The sequence below is a fragment of the Podarcis vaucheri genome (assembly GCF_965113315.1).
Source record: "Podarcis vaucheri genome assembly, chromosome: 7".
NCBI classification, from domain to species: Eukaryota; Metazoa; Chordata; class Lepidosauria; order Squamata; family Lacertidae; genus Podarcis; species Podarcis vaucheri.
This window is the reverse complement of record NC_138765.1, coordinates 12,684,345-12,702,483: the sequence shown is the minus strand read 5'-3', so window position 1 is coordinate 12,702,483 and position 18,139 is coordinate 12,684,345. Positions and strand designations below refer to the sequence as shown.

Genomic DNA, 18,139 nt, shown 5'->3' with positions numbered 1-18,139 from the left:
TTGTTCAATTTTTTTCTTCTTCTTTCAAAATCTTGGGGGGAAATTGAGGGGAAAAACCAGCAATCTCCACCCGGACACAGCTTCTGACAGCCGATTGCTGGCTTATGTCTGGGAAATTCCGGATGTATAGCAACCCTAATTATATTGTAAGTCGCTTTCAGTTTACTTTTGAGGGGTGGAACCTAATAAGCATAATAATACTAATAATACTAATAATACTAATAATACTAATAATACTAATAATAATAATAATAATAATAATAATAATAATAATAATTTTGCAGATCTCACGTGTACATGGCCTACTCTAGAAACTGGAATATATTGTTGGATATCCTGTATTGCAAGACGCAGGTTGAGACCCAGTGCCAACCCCTTGCAAGTACATTCATTTGGGGAGGGAGACGGTAGGAGTAAGCAATCTTGCTCCTTCCTCTGAAAGAGTAGAACTGGGTTTGTGATTTGCATTTTCCACAGTACAAGTGGAAGGACCCCCCCAATGGTCAATTTCTCCTTGTGTTAAGTCATGCAATGTACATCACTTCCTTTTTCTTTTTTGTTATCCATCTTATTGCCAGTGCCCCCTGCTGGAGAGAAAGAGAATGAGCATTAGGAAGAATGCTGTCTCTCACTCAGAGCATTGACAGGTTACGAATTTAAAGTGCTGGTTTGTGCTGGACCATCTTGGCTGTGAGTCCTGGAAGGCCTGCTCCCTGCATTGGGAGGACAGAGCCCTGACTGACTCCAGCTACAAAGGCTGAGGCTGCTGAAGAGGCCACAGACCACCTTGACTGCCTCTTAGGCCATTGAGCCTGAGCCGCCATTGGCAGAACTGGCAGCGACAGCGGCAGGTACGTTCTCTGCTTACGATAATATTCTATTCTGTTGTTAATTACGCTGTTTTAAATGTGCATTTTATATTTGACTTCTTTTAGGAATGTTTTCTTTTGAAATACTTTGAGATTTCGTCGTCGCTAACTTTGCTGCGTTTAACGTACATTCCATCGTTGACCTTTGCAATGTTTTATTTTGAAATCTTTCATATATTTCAGCTTCCTGTTAATTACGTTGCTTTGAATGTATACTTCATATTTTGTCTTTCTTCAATAGTGTTTTCCTCTGAATTGCTTTTTATGACGATTTCCTGCGTTGTCAACCGCTTTGAGATTTTTTTATTGAAAATGTAAAGCGGTCTAGAGAGGAAACGAATGAATCAAAACATTCTTTTTCCTCGTGTCTGTGAAAGAGAGAGAGAGAGACACACATTTCTGCCAGCAATAGCATACATTGCAAAAACTTCTGTCACAATGTGCTTGCTGGTCTTTTAAGGCACCTTGGGATTTTATGTTGCTTTTGCAACAACAGACTTAGGCAGCCCACCCTCCTAGAAATCTTGCTTGCAGCCACTAATTTGAGATAGTATTTGTGTACCTTATCAAACTTTCCAATGGGAGAAGACTTGGGAAGAAATAGTTCGCAAAGAAGACATTGAGGGAAGAAATAGTTCGCAAAGAAGACATTGAGGAAGAGTGTAGACCAGGGGTCAGCAAACTTTTTCAGCAGGGGGCCGGTCCACTGTCCCTCAGACCTTGTGGGGGGGGGGGCGGACTATATTTTGAAGGGAAAAAATGAACAAATTCCTATGCCCCACAAATAACCCAGAGATGCATTTTCAATAAAAGGACACATTCTACTCATGTAAAAACGCACTGATTCCCGGACCATCTGCGGGCCGGATTTAGAAGGCGAATGGGCCGCATCCAGCCCCTGGGCCTTAGTTTGCCTATCCCCGGTGTAGACTGTGGCTGTGGCGCTCTAAAAACACAACCCCTGTTAGATGCCCTGGCTTGTTGGACGGGACGGCGGATAAAGAGGCTTGGAGGATGGATGGGGAAATAGGGCGGGGGGCTCTTGGTGGGAGCCAAAGGCATGTCAAGCTGTCAGAGATGCAAAAAGAGATAAATGAATGGCTGGGCTCCAGCATGAATAAATGAACTCTCCTCCTCTTGCTGGGCAAAAGGGTTATATGTGATCCAGAGAGAAAGAGAGCAACAGCCCCCACCTCCAACTCTCCCCATGGGTCCACAGAGTCGGGGGGGGGGGTCTGAGTCTATCTGACAAGGGAAGAAGAAGAATGGTGGATGAAATGAACATGGAAGGCTCTGATGGAGGGGGCCCAGCAAAGACCGCTTGAACCTGATGCTTGTGGGGAGGGGAGCCGTTGTGTGTTTGTGTATGAACTGATCACCTGCGCCCTCCGCTGTATTTCCTCCTCCTTCTGAATCTGGCCTAGGCCTCTCCTTGCTGACGCAGGGTGTTATCTATCCTCAGAGTCTAGCGAAGGATTAATTGTTGTTTTTGTTGTTGCTGTCGATTACCAGCCCTTCACCTTAAGGTTGCAGGCAGGGCGGATTTCAGTTAAAAAACAAAGACAGTCGAAAGCAACTTAAAAATCACAGAAATAAGGTGGGTCTTAAAATATAACCACGACCCTTTTTAACCCTCGTGCTCAGTGTATTACGGAGCAAAGTCTAGCCCACTCTCCCCACCATGGTATAACTTGTATAAATTCCTCAACCAGAAGCCCCGTTTATTAACTAAGGAGAAGGGCTGCCCCTCAGTATTATTACTAATATTACTGTTGTTATGATTGCTGAGTCTGCTCAGCATCTTTCAATAGCAGACTAGTGTTTGGTGTTTCGTTTGGTGCAAAGGAGAAAAGGCGGCAGCCTCCATCCTTTTGCGAACTGTGTGCTTTACTCCCAAGTAGACATTATTGGATGGCCGTTTGAGGCGTATTGGATCTGTCATTCAGACTGCTCTCGAAAGTGACGGATCAGGATGTGTAAGGTAAGAAGGTGGCCTTATAGCTCCTGGAGGTTCCTGATGTCTGCGGCTTATAGGGGTGTTTTCATTCTCTCCAGAGCGATAGGTGAGGCAGCCCTCTCTTCCTGCCAACCACCACCATAGTTAAATGGAAAATATCCATATTGGAGTCCGGAGGAGAAGGCACAGAACGCAGCGGTGGGCTTCCGGAAATCTTACGGACGAGAGCGGCGCTGGGGTCAGAGGTCGCCATGCACAGGCATCCGCCAAGGGGCTGCCCCCCTCCCACAGGGGGCCAACTAGCAAGAACTGTGGTGAGGAGGAGGCGGGGGACTGATGGAGGCAGGGGAAGGGGGCACGGAGGGTGCCAATCCTGGCACCAACACCTGGCAAGAGCGAGGGTGTTTGTGTGAATGCATTTGCCTGGGCCCACCTTTGTGGATGCTGCGAGGGGAGGGGGAAGGTGGGATTGTGGGTTCGAAACCAATCTCCCCCCACTCTCCCCCAAGTCCTATCTATTTATCCTTCCATGTGCCTGCACATCTTTTATTTTTTTTCCACCCCTCCCTTTTCCCCTTTCTCCTCTTTTCTAATTCTTCCTCACTCACCCCCCCCTTCTCCCCTTAGCTCCCGGGCTCCCCCATGCATGAAAAGAGCCCTTATTTAATTTAGTCGCCACGAAAATCGATTCTGCCATTCGATACAAAATAAGAATCAAGCAGATTAAGGGACGGAAATTAACTCTGAAAATATTTTTGATGGAGTGCCTTGTAGTCTCCCCGCCAAATGGACTGCAAAGTGGAACAAATGACGGGCAGCTAGTGCTGGCGACAGGAGCTTTCCATCTTCCCATTATCCACTAATGGGAAAGGTCCCGCTCTCGAGCCTTGGCCCACGGATTAATCACAACCCAGCCTTTATGAAGATTTATTTCTCCTTGCCGGCAGCCCGCGCCGGGATGAAGTCATAACGCTCGGGGGAGTGGAGCGCTCCCCGAAAGGAGGGGAGGAAGTGTTTAGAAAGGAAGAGGAGAGAGGGGAGCCGAAATAAATAAAAAATAAAAAGAGATGCTGGCTAAAAATAGAGGAGGAAGGGGAGGACTGAACAGAGGAGGCCCCGGAGGAGAGGGAGGATAGACTGAAAGCCAGAAATTTATTTCATTTTAAACTTACATACCGCTTTTCGTATAGACGTTTGCGAATCTCAGAGCGGCTCCCAACAGACAGAAAACAATTAAAAAAAAAATTATCCATCAGTTAACACATCCACAATTTGAAGAATTAAGAACCTTTATTGTAGTTTGCTTTGGAACGGCTTGATTGTTTGGTCATTGTAATTTTTAAAAATCTGTTTTGATCGTTGTGTATGATGTTGTTGTAACCGGCCCTGGGCGTTCATGGCGAAAGGCGGGCGAGAAATATTATAAATCAACAAACAACTGCAGGGGGTGAAACGGAAAAGAGAGGAAGAACTTGGTATCAGTGATCCAGAGGGGATCGAAAGTGATTTAACTCACTGCAAAAGGAGCCCATCCTCAGAGCTCACCTCATCTCCATGGGGAACTCATTCCGCAAAATGGAAGCCATGATGGAAAAGGCACTTCTCTCTGAACTCCAACCAACCAAACTTCAATAGATGGTGGTTGTCAGGAAGGCCTCCTGCCCCACATACTTCACAGTAACCAGGGCAGTGGGGCTGGCCTTGTATATACCCCATACATGGCTTCCCCCAAAGAATCCCGGCAGCTGTAATTTGTTAAGGGTGCTGGGAATCGTAGCTCTGTGGAGAGTGAACTACAGTTCCCAGAATTCTTTGGAGGAAACCACACGGTTTAAACATGTGGTGTTGATTCAGTTTGCTGGAGATTGAGACAGTGGCGAATGAGTTTCTTCAGGGTATTGTAGTGCTAGACACATCTTCCTCCTCAGACACGAGCAATTTCTTGACCTATCCCACTTTGTTTTGGAAAAACCCAGTGATATATTGGTGCAGTAGTAAAAGCAGGGCAGGGTGCCCACTTACGTGTTGCCCCAAAAAGGACACGCCTCACCCCAAAAAAAGATGTACTAGAATTGCAAAAAAAGTGTGTATGGTAATTTATTTGCCATATGCAAATTTGGAAATATTTATTATTATTTAAACTGGAAACTAGCTAACCCTAGTGGGAAAGGCTGTGAACAGGTGAGGCCAGGTGTGGGGCCACTTGCTCTCAGTTCTCATCGTTCTTTATCTGTGGACCAAAGAGCGCATTTGCAAACAGAGGACTGCTTTCTGTGAAGTAGGATATGGCCGCCCCAGGGTCAGGCAGTTGCAAGCACCTAGCCCTGAAAAGGACTTTACCTAGAGCAGGGGTGGGGGGCCTGTGACTTTCCATATGTCATTGGACTCCAACTCCCACCAGCCCGCATGGCCAAGGGTCAGGGATGATGGGAGGTGGAGTCAAGTAGGAGGCTATGTATGTATGTATGTATGTATGTATGTATAAATAAATAAATAAATAAATAAATAAATAAATAAATGTAGGAGGCTATGTCTGAATGCTGCCCCCACATAAAACAACAATCTCTCTGCAGATGATTATTGCTAATTTTTTTGGAGGGGGTACACATTCAGGAGCAAGATTGTAGCCCAGGCCTCTCCCTGCTGTGCTGAATTTTTAAATGTAGGGGAGCAATAGAAAAGTGAACCCCCATTTGTAGGCTATAGCAGCACAGTCCACTCTGTAATCACATAGCTCCTTTAGCTCATTGCTGCCCAATTCTGAAGCTTGTGTAAACCAGGACAGAGTCTGCGGTGGTGTTTCAAGGGTTGCCAGAAGTCTGCACTGCTTGCCTGGGCCTGGTTTGTGCATGGCTCAGTGGGAATGTTACGTTTTGTTTAACTTGAATGGAGTCCTGCAGTCCCAGTTCAGACAGCCTAATCAACTGTCTCAGGATCCCCATTCTGTTTTGTGTGTGTAGACCAGGCCCCACATAAGACACACACTGAGGTGATGGAATTCTGCTTCCATCGCCAACTCCTCCACCTCACCAAACCTCTTTCCCTCTAGGGAACCACTCTCCACTGACCTCATAGACTTTCCACCTCATGGTGCCTCTCATTATGCTATAGTTTGCAGCACCACCTGCCTGTGGCTAAGCAAACTGCAGTGTGATGACGCGCTTACCATTTTATTATATGCAACAGATAGCATTTCTAAATGTGTATGTGTGAACGTGTTTGTATCAGCATATGCAAATTTTGTGCAGCTCTCTGCCTTTTTTTGGGGGGGGGGTTGATGCATGAGGAGCTATCTGATCTGCACCTGGGAAGTGTGTCGTTGCTGATTGGCCAGCAGTATTCTTCATGGGAAAAGGCCAACGATATAACTGGCCTACACAGGTCTCTGCAGGACGGTCAGCAGCCATATGGCAGCATGATGCTGATCTACTGCCTCCTGCGACATCTTCCACTAAAGATGTGGGGTTTTCCCCAAGTCCTACCTGTTACACCAGCTTGCAGACCTTTGGGGGCAAGGGAGGCAGATGAACCGTAATCTCCAAATCTACAGCTTTCATGAAAAAGAAGAGTACGTTTCTAGCATTTGTGGAACCTGAGATATGAGGCAAAATGTGCATTATTATTCTCATTTGTCTGCTTGTTTTACTATGCCCCCACCCTCCAAAAAATCTGAGGAAACCCATTCCCTCATTCTGTGTAATGTTTTCAATTGCAGCTGCTTGCTCTGTTAGCAAATGCTTCCTCCCATTTTGCTGGAGAGTTAGGAGCATTCCCCCAGTTTTCACACCCCATTTCTCCAGAGGGGGGGGGGTACTAAGACGAAAATAACTCTAGAATTAGAGGGCCCAAGCATTCCCATACTCAGCTGATCTTGTTACCTACAACTGGGGCTTAGTTAATTTCTAAAACAAGGTGCTGAAACACATCTGGAATACAATGGTACCTCAGGTTACATACGCTTCAGGTTACAGACCCACTAACCCAGAAACAGTGCTTCAGGTTAAGAACTTTGCTTCAGAATAAGAACAGAAATCGGGCTCCGGCGGTGCGGCGGCAGCAGGAGGCCCCATTAGCTAAAGTGGTGCTTCAGGTTAAGAACAGTTTCAGGTTAAGAACGGACTTCCGGAACGAATTAAGTACTTAACCTGAGGTACCACTGTAAAGTACTTGGAACAAAAAGTCCTGCTCCTAATCTCAGTACAGAGAGCTGGTGCTGGTTACTTGAAGGTAAACTCTGCACATGCACATGCTCACCCTTGGCTTGTTGTGCCTTTGAAAAGAGCTTGTTGTTCCTGCATTTTAACCCAGCCCTCCCTCCCAAGAAGCCGAGGGCACATGGATTTTGGCATGCAACAGTGTCCTCACAACAGCCGTGCGAGGCAGGTTACCCAGGGAGATTTCTGGGTGACTGGGAGACTTGAACCTGGTTCTGCCCCGTCCAAAGCGCAGTACCCTAACCACTATGCAAAACTACCTCTTGGGTTGCATGCGATCGCCTTGGTCTCGGCCCTTTTGCCTTTTTAAAGTCCTTCTCCCCCTCCCTCCTTTACCTGGTCAGAGCCTCTCCCCACTTTCCCTTCTTCTCTAAGAGCCTGTCTGCAGCCCGCCTGTAGCTGATCAATGGCTTATTGCTAGCTATTTGCTCCCCCTTCATTTCTCCATCCATCCCTCAAATCCCGCCAGGATCAGAGAAACGGATGGGTCTTTAAACAGATCCCGTAATGTACCAGATGTCCCCAGCCCTTGTTCCATACTCTATCATCCCTCTCTCCCCCTTCTTGCTCCAAGAACAACGGGTCATTTTTCTTGCAGGTGTCCTTCTAAATTTCCCCCTCTCCTGGACAGCGATTCCGCCCACTAGCTGTCTTCTGGGCTGAAACCTGCTAGGGCAGGGTTGCCACCATTTCCAGCTGGTCCTGAGCTTATGCCTTTGGCAGCCTGACACTCAGGGAGGCAGGGCTGGTGGTGCTTTTCTATCTCCTTGTCAGGAAAAGCTTTGCCACGCTTGTTATAATTTATTTAAAATACTCGTTGGCTGCCTGCTCGGGCTGGGCCCTCTCAAGGCAAAATCCAAAATATAAATCCCTGATATGAAATCGATCCTGGTTTTAAAGTCATAGAACATCATAAGAATAGAATGGATAATACCAAGAAGCAGGAATAATATCAGGCTGCATGAATAATATTGGGGCCTGCCAGTGTGCCAAGATCACCTGCCCCCTTCAAATTTATATACAGTGGTACCTCAGGTTAAAAACTTAATTCATTCTGGAGGTCCGTTCTTAACCTGAAATTGTTCTTAACCTGAGGTACCAATTTAGCTAATGGGGCCTCCTGTCGCCGCGCCGTCGCCACACGATTTATGTTCTCATCCTGAAGCAAGTTCTTAACCCGAGGTACTATTTCTGGGTTAGCAGAGTCTGTAACCTGAAGCGTCTGTAACCTGAAGCGTCTGTAACCCAAGCTACCACTGTAGTACCTCGGGTTAAGGACTTTATCTCAGGATGAGAACAGAAATCGCGGGGCGGCAGCGGAAGGCCCCATTAGCTAAAGTGGTGCTTCAGGTTAAGAACGGTTTCAGGTTAAGAACGGACCTCTGGAACGAATTAAGTTGGTAACCAGAGGTACCACTGTACTTAAAACGGGGTGCTGTACATGGTTTTGTTGCTGTTGGTTTTGCTTTTGTGTGGTTGTTGTTTGTTGTTAACTAAATTTGTATGCTACCCTTCATCCAAAGTTTACAACATAAGAATACAAAACAAAAACACAAAATACATAATAAAACAAAAGTGAAACATACCAATATACCCCCTCTCAGTCACATTAAAAGGACCACAGAATGTTAATCAGCCAAAGGCCTGGTTGAAGAGGAACGTTTTTACCTGGTGCCTAAGGATATGTAATGAAGGCGCCAGGCGAGCCTCCCTGAGGAGAGTATTCCACGAATGGGGAGCCACCACAGAAAAGGCCCCTTCCTGTGTTTGGTTGCCTGTGGGGTTGTTGTTTATCTGTCAATTTTATTTATTATTTTATTATTTAAAATAGGTTAGGCTGAGAGACCATGACTTGCCCAAGGTCAGCCAGAGCATTTCACGACTGAGCTAGTCCAGCACTCTAACCATTATACCACCTTTGCAGATGTTTTGCCGGTTACGGTGAAGAGAGGTTGGCTCTGAGCATCGCCAGTTGTTCTTCAGTGAAATGGGTACTTTGCGATGCCCGTAGCAGTTTCTTAGATTCCCCGATGTGCCCCCAGGCCCAAAAGTGTTGTGGACCCCTGCTGCGGTGAAAGGTTTTTTAAAAATAGGTTGCAACCCAGTAGGACATAAAAGTGGAGATAAAATAGGCATTTAGGAAACTGGAAGTTAAAATTTTAAAGGGAAGAAAGGAGTTGTGGGAAATTTGTAGCCTTCAGGTGCTGTTGTACTAAAACTCCCATCAGCCCCAGCCGGCAGGGCCAGTGGCCAGGGATTATGGGAGCTGTAGTCCAACAACATCTGGAAGGCCACACCCCTGTTATATAGCAAGATAGGAGCACTGTTGGGCATGGCACATGGGGAATCCAGAAATACCTGTCTCCCACCCTCACCACTATGAAATAACTATTCCCAGAGCTTGGGACCAAAGCCAGAGGTTCTTGGCTGCTAAACCTTTCTCCTTACTTCCTTTTCCCTCCACCCCTTCAAGAGCTGAGAACTGACTCCAGTGGTCCAGATTCCAGAAATCCAGAATCCCAGCCCTCAGGGAATGATAGCTGAAATCCTCTTGGCTCTATTTGGAATTCAGTAGCTAGGAGCTTTCTTGGAGTTCTCTTCGGGGGGGGGGGGACCCGCCTGTTTCCCAAGCGTTCTCTCTTAGCTTAGCACCATCCATGGTGGGGAGCAGTGTCCGGAAATTCCTTCTTCCAAACATGCACAGATGAACAAGAGAGGGATTCAGATCTTGAATAGGGACCCACATAAAATATCTGCAAGAAACGGCTGATAGAATTGACTCACACAGATGTAGACCGTGTTTACCAAACTTAAAGATAGGTCTGGTCAAGTTTCTCGTAGCAATCAATGAGAGGTTTTGCTTTTATTTTTTAATCATGAGTAAGAAGTTGACAAATAATGTTTGCACATGCGCCTTTTAAATAGGCTGGCCAATCTTAACACTGCACATGATGTGCAGAACCTCACTTCACTTCCAAGCCAGAGAAGAACTTCTGGAGGGGACTGTTTGTAGTAGTAGTAGTAGTAGTAGTAGTAGTAGTAGTAGTAATAATAATAATAATAATAATAATAATAATAATAATAATAATAAATTATTATTTATACCCCGCCCATCTGGCAGGGTTTCCCCAGCCACTCTGGGCGGCTTCCAACCATATATTAAAAACACAATACAGCATCAAACATTAAAAACTTCCCTAAACAGGGCCACCTTCAGATGTCTTCTAAAAGTCAGATAGTTGCTTATTGCCTTGACATCTGCTGGGAGGGCATTCCACAGCGCAGGCGCCACTACCGAGAAGGCCCTCTGTCTGGTTCCATGTAACTTGGCTTCTTGCAATGAGGGAACCGCCAGAAGGCCCTTGGCGCTGGACATCAGTGTCCGGGCTGAACGATGGGGGTGGAGACGCTCCTTCATCTGACTCTAACAAACTGAGTAAATTCATATTCTGAACCAAGTAATTACAAACTTCGGTGATAATCTCTACTTTCATTTCTGCTTAATGTGTTGAGGATCAAACCCACTAAGACTGTGTGTGTACTGTGATCAGGAGGGGGCAGAGATTGTGCCACTGGAGCAGAATTCAGATGTTTGAGAAACTCATTTTTCATTTTGCTTTAGCTGAGTGAAATATACTCAGAGTCGCAAAGTGATTTCATGCTCTTTATTCAGCTCATAGTGGTGAGTAGGAATGAATGAAAGTCCCCTCAAAGTATCTGCTTTATATACATTATTTACACAATGGGCTGCACATGATTGGCTAATTCTGGAATTCTACTGTAAGCCAATCAGCTTGTGGATTCACTTCTATCTGGAGCAGGATTGGGTGGTTCCTGCCAACCAATCATACTGCTGCATTGTTCTAGGACCAATCAGACTGCTGCATTCTGAATCCTATTGTTCTAGGACCAATCAGACTGCTGCAGTTTGGATCCTATTCAACTCAGTACATAACACTGAGATTCCTGCATTGCAGGTGTTTGGACTTGGGTTCCCTTCCAACTCTACAATCCTATGATTCCATGATTAAAAAACAAACAAACCATGTTTTAAGACCTTATTGTTGCAAATATACTCTTGAGGCTGTTTGAGCAATGTCTGATAAACTCTCACAATCCTGCATTTCTTCTTGCAGAATGGAATTTTTTGGGTGTGTGTGTGTCATTTTGGGTTTTTTTAAGGGCACAACTTTTACCAAATTTTCTACCCTGGAAGCCTTAATTCCGAAACTCCATAGCAGTGAGAGGCGGTGAAGAAAGTACTTGGACAAATTCAGGGAGGAGAAGGCTATTGAAAGCTATTACCAAGATGGCTCTGTCTCCTCAGCTGAAGGCAGTAATGCTTCCAAATATCAGTAGCTGGAAACCACCGGAGGGGAAAGTGCTCTTGCACGCGGATCTTGGCTGCGGGTTTCCCATGGGCATCTAGCTGGCTGCTGTGAGAACAGGGTGCTGGACTTTAGATGGGCCTGTGGCCTGATCCAGGAGGGCTTGTCTTATGCTAACTCTGCAATGTTGAAGCAATGATTCTTCAACATCAACTTCGTTGGACTGGTCATGTTGTGCGGATGCCTGATGATCGTCTTCCAAAGCAACTACTCTATTCCGAACTTAAAAATGGAAAGCGTAATGCTGGTGGTCAACAAAAGAGGTTCAAAGACTGTCTGAAGGCAAATTTTTAAAAATGTAGTATAAACACCAGCAATTGGGAAACACTGGCCTGCGAGCGCTCCAATTGGAGGATAGCCTTTATCTAAGGTGTCATGGGCTTTGAAGACACTCAAACTCAGGACGCAAAGGAGAAACGTACTAGGAGGAAGGCACGCTTGGCAAATCCACACCGTGATCAACTCGCGCCCGGAAACCAATGTCCCCACTGTGGAAGGATGTGTGGATCCCGAATTGGCCTCCACAGTCACTTACGGACTCATTGTTAAAACCGTGTTTATGGAAGACAATCTTACTCAGCTATGAGTGATCACCAAAGAAGAAGATATGCTCACACACAGAAAAAACCTTTGCATATGCTCAACAGCATACTCATCTTTATTGTTTTGTTTTGTTCTTTGGGATCCGGTCAGGAGGCAAAGTTAACACACATACATAACCGAAAGCCATTTTATACAAAAGCGCTCCTTTTGAACTCCAGCCCTGGCAGAAGAATAAGGGGAAAAGCAACACCGCGCAGGTCATTAGCAAATAACTCCAACGGATATGTCTCCCAGAGATTGGGGCATAAGGAAGAGAGGAGCTGGTTTCAGAAGATGAAAAAAGGAAAGCTGTAAAGAAAATCAGCATGTTAAAAAGAGAAGCCCCGGGGCCTGCTGGTTTTACAGCCAACTTCTATCGTGCGTTTTTTTATCTGAACCTCTGAAAAACATATAGAATAATGAAACATTTGGAAAGGGGGGGGGGGGCAGAAGAAGAACAGGAACAGCAAATGCCTCCCAGGGTTGAGAGGGGGCAAGTGATATGAGAAACTCCACTAGGGTTGCCAAGCGGCCAAAAGAGATCTGGGCTCATCAGGATTTCTTTTTTCTTAGAGGCCAATGGATGGAAAAGAAAAGGTCAAGAATCTTTCATTTTTTCTAAGCTACATTTCTGTTGTTTTCCTACATCGTAGGCGAATAAGCAGCTGGGGGGGGGGGCTGAGCATTGCCCACCACACAATGAAATCTCTAGGCACCACGACAAGGCACAGCAAAAAGGCATGAGCCTGGGTAGAAGGAGACACATATTTGCATGCGCTAATTCATCTGGTGTCTTTGTCCATGGAGTTTTCTTGGCAGGAATACTGGAGTGGCTTGCCGGTTCCTCCTCCAGGTGGATCATGTTTGGTCAAAGCTCTCCTCTATGACCTGTCCATCTTGGGTGCCCTGTTCTGCATAGTTCATAGCTTCTCTGAGTTATTCAAGCCCCTTCGCTATGGCAAGGCAGTGATCCATGAAGGGGATCACTTGTTCTCGAAGCTACCAGCATGAGTTTGAGCAAACTGCGGGAGGCAGTGGAAGACAGGAGTGCCTGGTGTGCTCTGGTCCATGGGGTCACGAAGAGTCAGACACGACTAATCAACTAAACAACAACAACAATTCATCTGGAGAGGTACAATTTGGAAATCATCACTGTAACTTAAACAGTGTTTGAAACTCCCGTTGTTCTAGGTGCATTTTGCAACAGAGAATTTCATTAGTGTGAGCAGTTTCTGAGCTATGGGCACCTAAGATTTCAGATTAAAACTGCAGAGTAGAAAGAAAGGAGGACCTTTTTCTGCCTCTCCACTTCTAGCTGTTCTCTGAAGACTGGAGAAGAGACCCTCTTAAGAATATTAGGGGGGTGGGCAAGGGAAGGACTAGACCAGGCACCCACAAACTTGGCCCTCCAGATGTTTTGGGACTACAGTTCCCATCATCCCTGACCACTGGTCCTGTTAGGGATGATGGGAGCTGTAGTCCCAAAACATCTGGAGGGCCGAGTTTGTGGATGCCTGGTCTAGACCATGTGAAAAATGAACACAATATTTTAGCTGCAGTTCATTCATTTTCAGCTTTGTATTTTTGTTATTAAAAAAGAGTGCCTAGACATTCCATTGTTGTGCCCATAACCTAGGCTTAAGGTGCTATTTAGCTCCTGGCTTTCGTATCTCAGTGTCTAACACTGAACTTAAATAGAAACGCAGTGCTCGTCACTGTGGTGGGCTGTGATCAGACGACCTGTGTGCCTTCTCAAGTCTTCTGTCCAGAGACGAAGCATCGGTGGATAACTTCAAGGCCCCCCCTGCTTCCCCCTTCTTATGGTTCCTTACCTTCAATAATAATAATATTATTAATAATTTATTATTTATACTCCACCCATTTGGCTGGGTTTCCCCAGCCACTCTGGGCGGCTTCCAACAGAACACTAAAATACAATAACCTATTAAACATTAAAAGCTTCCCTAAACAGGGCTGTCTTCAGACGTCTTCTAAAAGTTTGGTAGTTATTTTTCTCTTTGACATCTGGTGGGAGGGTTTCCACAGGGGGGGCGCCACTACCGAGAAGGCCCTCTGCCTGGTTCCCTGTTACTTGGCTTCTCGCAGTGAGGGAACTGCCAGAAGGCCCTCGGCGCTGGACCTCAGTGTCCGGGCAGAATGATGGGGGTGGAGACGCTCCTTCAGGTATACTGGACCGAGGCCGTTTAGGGCTTTAAAGGTCAGCACCAACACTTTGAATTGTCCTCGGAAACGTACTGGGAGCCAATGTAGGTCTTTCAAGAAGGACATCTGGTGAGAACAGAATGCTGGTCTAAGATGGGCCATTCGCCTGATTTGCCAGGCTCGCCTTAGATTCTCAGGATATCATCAAATAGAGAATTGTTCTCTGGCAGCTCTTCAAATAAGAGGACTGGCCTCTGTAAAGTAGGGTGCATGGACACTGTACCCCCAGACCCAATGCAAATTGCTGATTTGTCCTTACACCAGGGGTGGATAACCAGTGGCCCGTCAGGTATTGCTGGACTACAATTCCCATCATCCCTAGCCAGGGCTGGTGGAGGCTGGAGTGCAATAAGCTGGGGCAGGTCTTAGACCCAGCCTAGGCTCTGTGTCCCCAGGCCCTGCACATGCCTCAACTTTAAAAATAAATAAAAATCAGGTGTTAGCAGTCCTAAAAAGTCCACTCTGTGCTTCAAGAAGACCTGTTTAAAACAAACAAAAGCAAGGACGAAAATTGTAGCAAAAAATAAACACTGTAACATAAAATAAAATACAGTGGTACCTCAGGTTACATACACTTCAGGTTACATACACTTCAGGTTACAGACTCCACTAACCCAGAAATAGTGCTTCAGGTTAAGAACTTTGCTTCAGGATGAGATCAGAAATCATGCTCCAGCGGCGCAGCAGCAGCAGCGGGAGGCCCCATTAGCTAAGGTGGTGCTTCAGGTTAAGAACAGTTTCAGGTTAAGAACAGACCTCTGGAACGAATTAAGTACTTAACCAGAGGTACCACTGTAGTATACAAATTAGTACATAAAGTCTAGTTTTGTCCAGTATCTAAAGAGAGTACTTTGACTTCTGCTGCATACATGTATGGACCTCCCTTGAATCCTCTTTACTTGATTATAAATGCTTCATAGAATCATTTGTATTGTATTTTAATCTTTTGTTGGAAGCCACCCAGAGTGGCTGGGGAAACCCAGCCAGATGGGCAGGATAAAAATAAATTATTATTATTATTATTATTATTACTGAGTCTTAGGAGTTGGAAGGGACCCAAGGGCCATCTAGTCCAACCCCCTGCGATGCAGTGCGTCATGTAAATGTGTAAATGGTCTCCATTGAAAAGCATTGTGCTTGAGTTGATACACTGATTTGAAAATGCCACCTTTGGTGATATATCCCTGATGGCATTATTATTATTATTATTATTATTATTATTATTATTATTACTATTATTATCCCACCGTTCACCATAAAGTTTCAAGGCAAGTTATAGCAATTTGAAATTCATTATGAAATAAAGCAAATTACAGTCTCAGGAATATACATCTCAGGTACATACGAATTGCCTTCCAATGGCCCATCTAGCCCAGCGTCCTGCTCTCACTTTTCCCACATACAGTGGTATCTTGGAAGTCGAACGGAATCCGTTCTGGAAGTCTGTTCAACTTCCAAAATGTTTGGAAACCAAGGCGAGGCTTCTGATTGGCTGCAGGAAGCTCCTGCAGCCCATCAGAAGCCTCGTCGGACATTCGGGTTCCAAAGAACGTTCACAAAGCGGAACACTCACTTCTGGGTTTGATGCATTTGGGAGCCAAAATGTTCAACTTGCAAGGTGTTTGGGATCCAAACTGTGTTTTCTCAGAGTGCGTGTGTGTATGTGCATACAGTAAAAACCACCTGATTATTGAACATTTGATGAGCCTCAGCAGAAAGTGGGAATTGTCTCCACAGAAAAGCACTCCATGCTTCAGCTGATAGCATGTAATATGGAAGCTCTTTCTTCCAAGAATATGCTAAGTTCAATCATAGCCTAGGAAGCTCCTATATATTGAGTCAAAACACTGTGCCACCTAGTTTGGTGTCGTCTACTCTGACTGGCAACAGCTGTTCAGGGTTTCAGACGGAGGTCTTTGCTGCCTTGTCTGAAGATGTCAAAGTATGAGCTCGGAACTTTCTGCAAACACAACAGGAACTCCACAATTATTATTATTTATTAAATCCCTCCCTTCATCTACAGATCTCAGCTCTTGAGCTTTAGCCCTTACACAATGGACACGGAAAGTTGCCGATTTGATGCTACCGTCATAAAAATTATTGAAATACACTGAATGAAAGCAGAAATATGTGTGAGCAAGTGACGGTTGGATTGTGAAGGTTGTGTTTGCAAGAGGACCATGAGAGAAGGATGGAAGGAGCTGTTGCTACAACTGTTGAGGACAAAGAAAGGGGAGGGCGAGATAAGAGAGTTGCTTTGTGATTAAACCAGTAGAAACTATCAGAAGGAAGGGCAGCCTTCCCTTCCCTTCCCTTTGCTTGTAAGTGTATAAATGCTTGTGTTTTTTTCATATTTGGTGTGCCATCTTTCAACTACTTCCTGGTTGAGGTTATGTCACACCAGCCTTGTCTGACTGACAACTGGTGTCTGCATTTTATTGGCCATCCAGGCTGAACTCACAGGATATTGAGTATTGAACCCCAATACTTCCCCAACATTGTGTTTAATGAGTGATGGAAGCATATGCACAAACTAGTCCAGAGCTAAACCATAACCACGTTTTTAGTCGTACTGTCTGTGTAATGAAATGCATATGGGCAGAGAGGCACTGAGTGTATGCACTATTCCAGAGAACTGTTCATAGAAGCACAGAACTGTAGAGTTGGAAGGGACCCCTGCAATGCAGGGATCTCAACTAAAGCATCCATGACAGATGGCCATCCAGCCTCTGCTTAAAAATCTCCAAGGAAGGAGAGTCCACAACTTCCCGAGGGAGTCCGTTCCACTGTCAAACAGCTCACTGTCAAAAAGTTCTTCTTGATGTTGGAATCTCCTTTCTTATAACTTGAATCCATTGGTTCAGGAGAAAACAAGCTTGCTCCATCCTCCATGTGACAGCCCTTTAGATAGTTGAAGGTGGCTATCACATCTCCTCTCAGTCTTCTGTTTTCCAGGCTTAACATACCCAACTCCTTCAACCATTCCTCACCAGGCCTTGATCATCGTGGTCGCCCTCCTCTGCACACGTTCCGGTTGTCAATATCCTTCTTAAATTGTGGCTTCCGATGAAGGGCACTGACCATCTGGGGCCTGGGGCTCTGCCACAATAGGGCATTAAGGTGATTGGTGCAGGAGCAGCAAAATGGGGCACACTGCCCCTGTTCACTGCCTGGATGGGAGATCTAAAAACCACATGTGTGCCACCTTGGGTGCCATGATGGAAGAAAGGGCAGAATAGAAATGCAAGGGAGCTGAACTTTAAAGCCCTAAATGGTCTCGGTCCAGTATATCTGAAGGAGCGTCTCCACCCCCATTAGCTAAAGTGGTGCTTCAGGTTAAGAACAGTTTCAGGCTAAGAACAGACCTCCAGAACGAATTAAGTACTTAACCCGAGGTACCACTGTACACATGAGGGCCCCATACAGCCATACCTTGGCTCGCGAATGGCTTAGTTGACTAACAAATCGGTTCCCGAACGCCGAAAACCCAGAAGTAAGTGTTCCGGTTTTCGAACGTTTTTCGGAAGCCAAACATCCAATGCGGCTTCTGCTTGAGTTCAGGAAGCTCCTGCAGCCAATCAGAAGCCACACCTTAATTTTTGAACGGTTTCGGGAGTTAAATGGACTTCCGGAATGGATTAAGTTCGAGAACCATGGTTCCACTGTATTTGCTAAATGTTAAGAATCAAAGAATGGAGTTAGATAGTGAAGACTAGCTTAAGATTTAGACTAGACTAGGATTTCCCAGACTTGGGTCTCCAGCTGTTGTACTACAACTCCCATCATCCCTAGCTAGCAGGACCAGTGGTCAGGGATGATGGGAACAGTAGTCCAAAAAGAGCCGGAGACCCAAGTTTGGGAAACCCTGGTTTTAGACTGCAGTCCTCTACAAATGCACACAAAAAG

General features: G+C 45.6%; 1 protein-coding gene across 1 annotated transcript in view; it reads left to right on the top strand.

Moving 5' to 3' along the window:
* Positions 1 to 575: 575 nt before the first annotated feature.
* Positions 576 to 18,139, top strand: part of ERFL (ETS repressor factor like) — a 157,141-nt gene continuing 139,577 nt past the window's right edge. The window contains exon 1 of the mRNA XM_082232700.1: positions 576 to 851. The gene's annotated coding sequence lies outside the window, so the exon portion shown is untranslated. The remainder of the gene's footprint in view (positions 852 to 18,139) is intronic.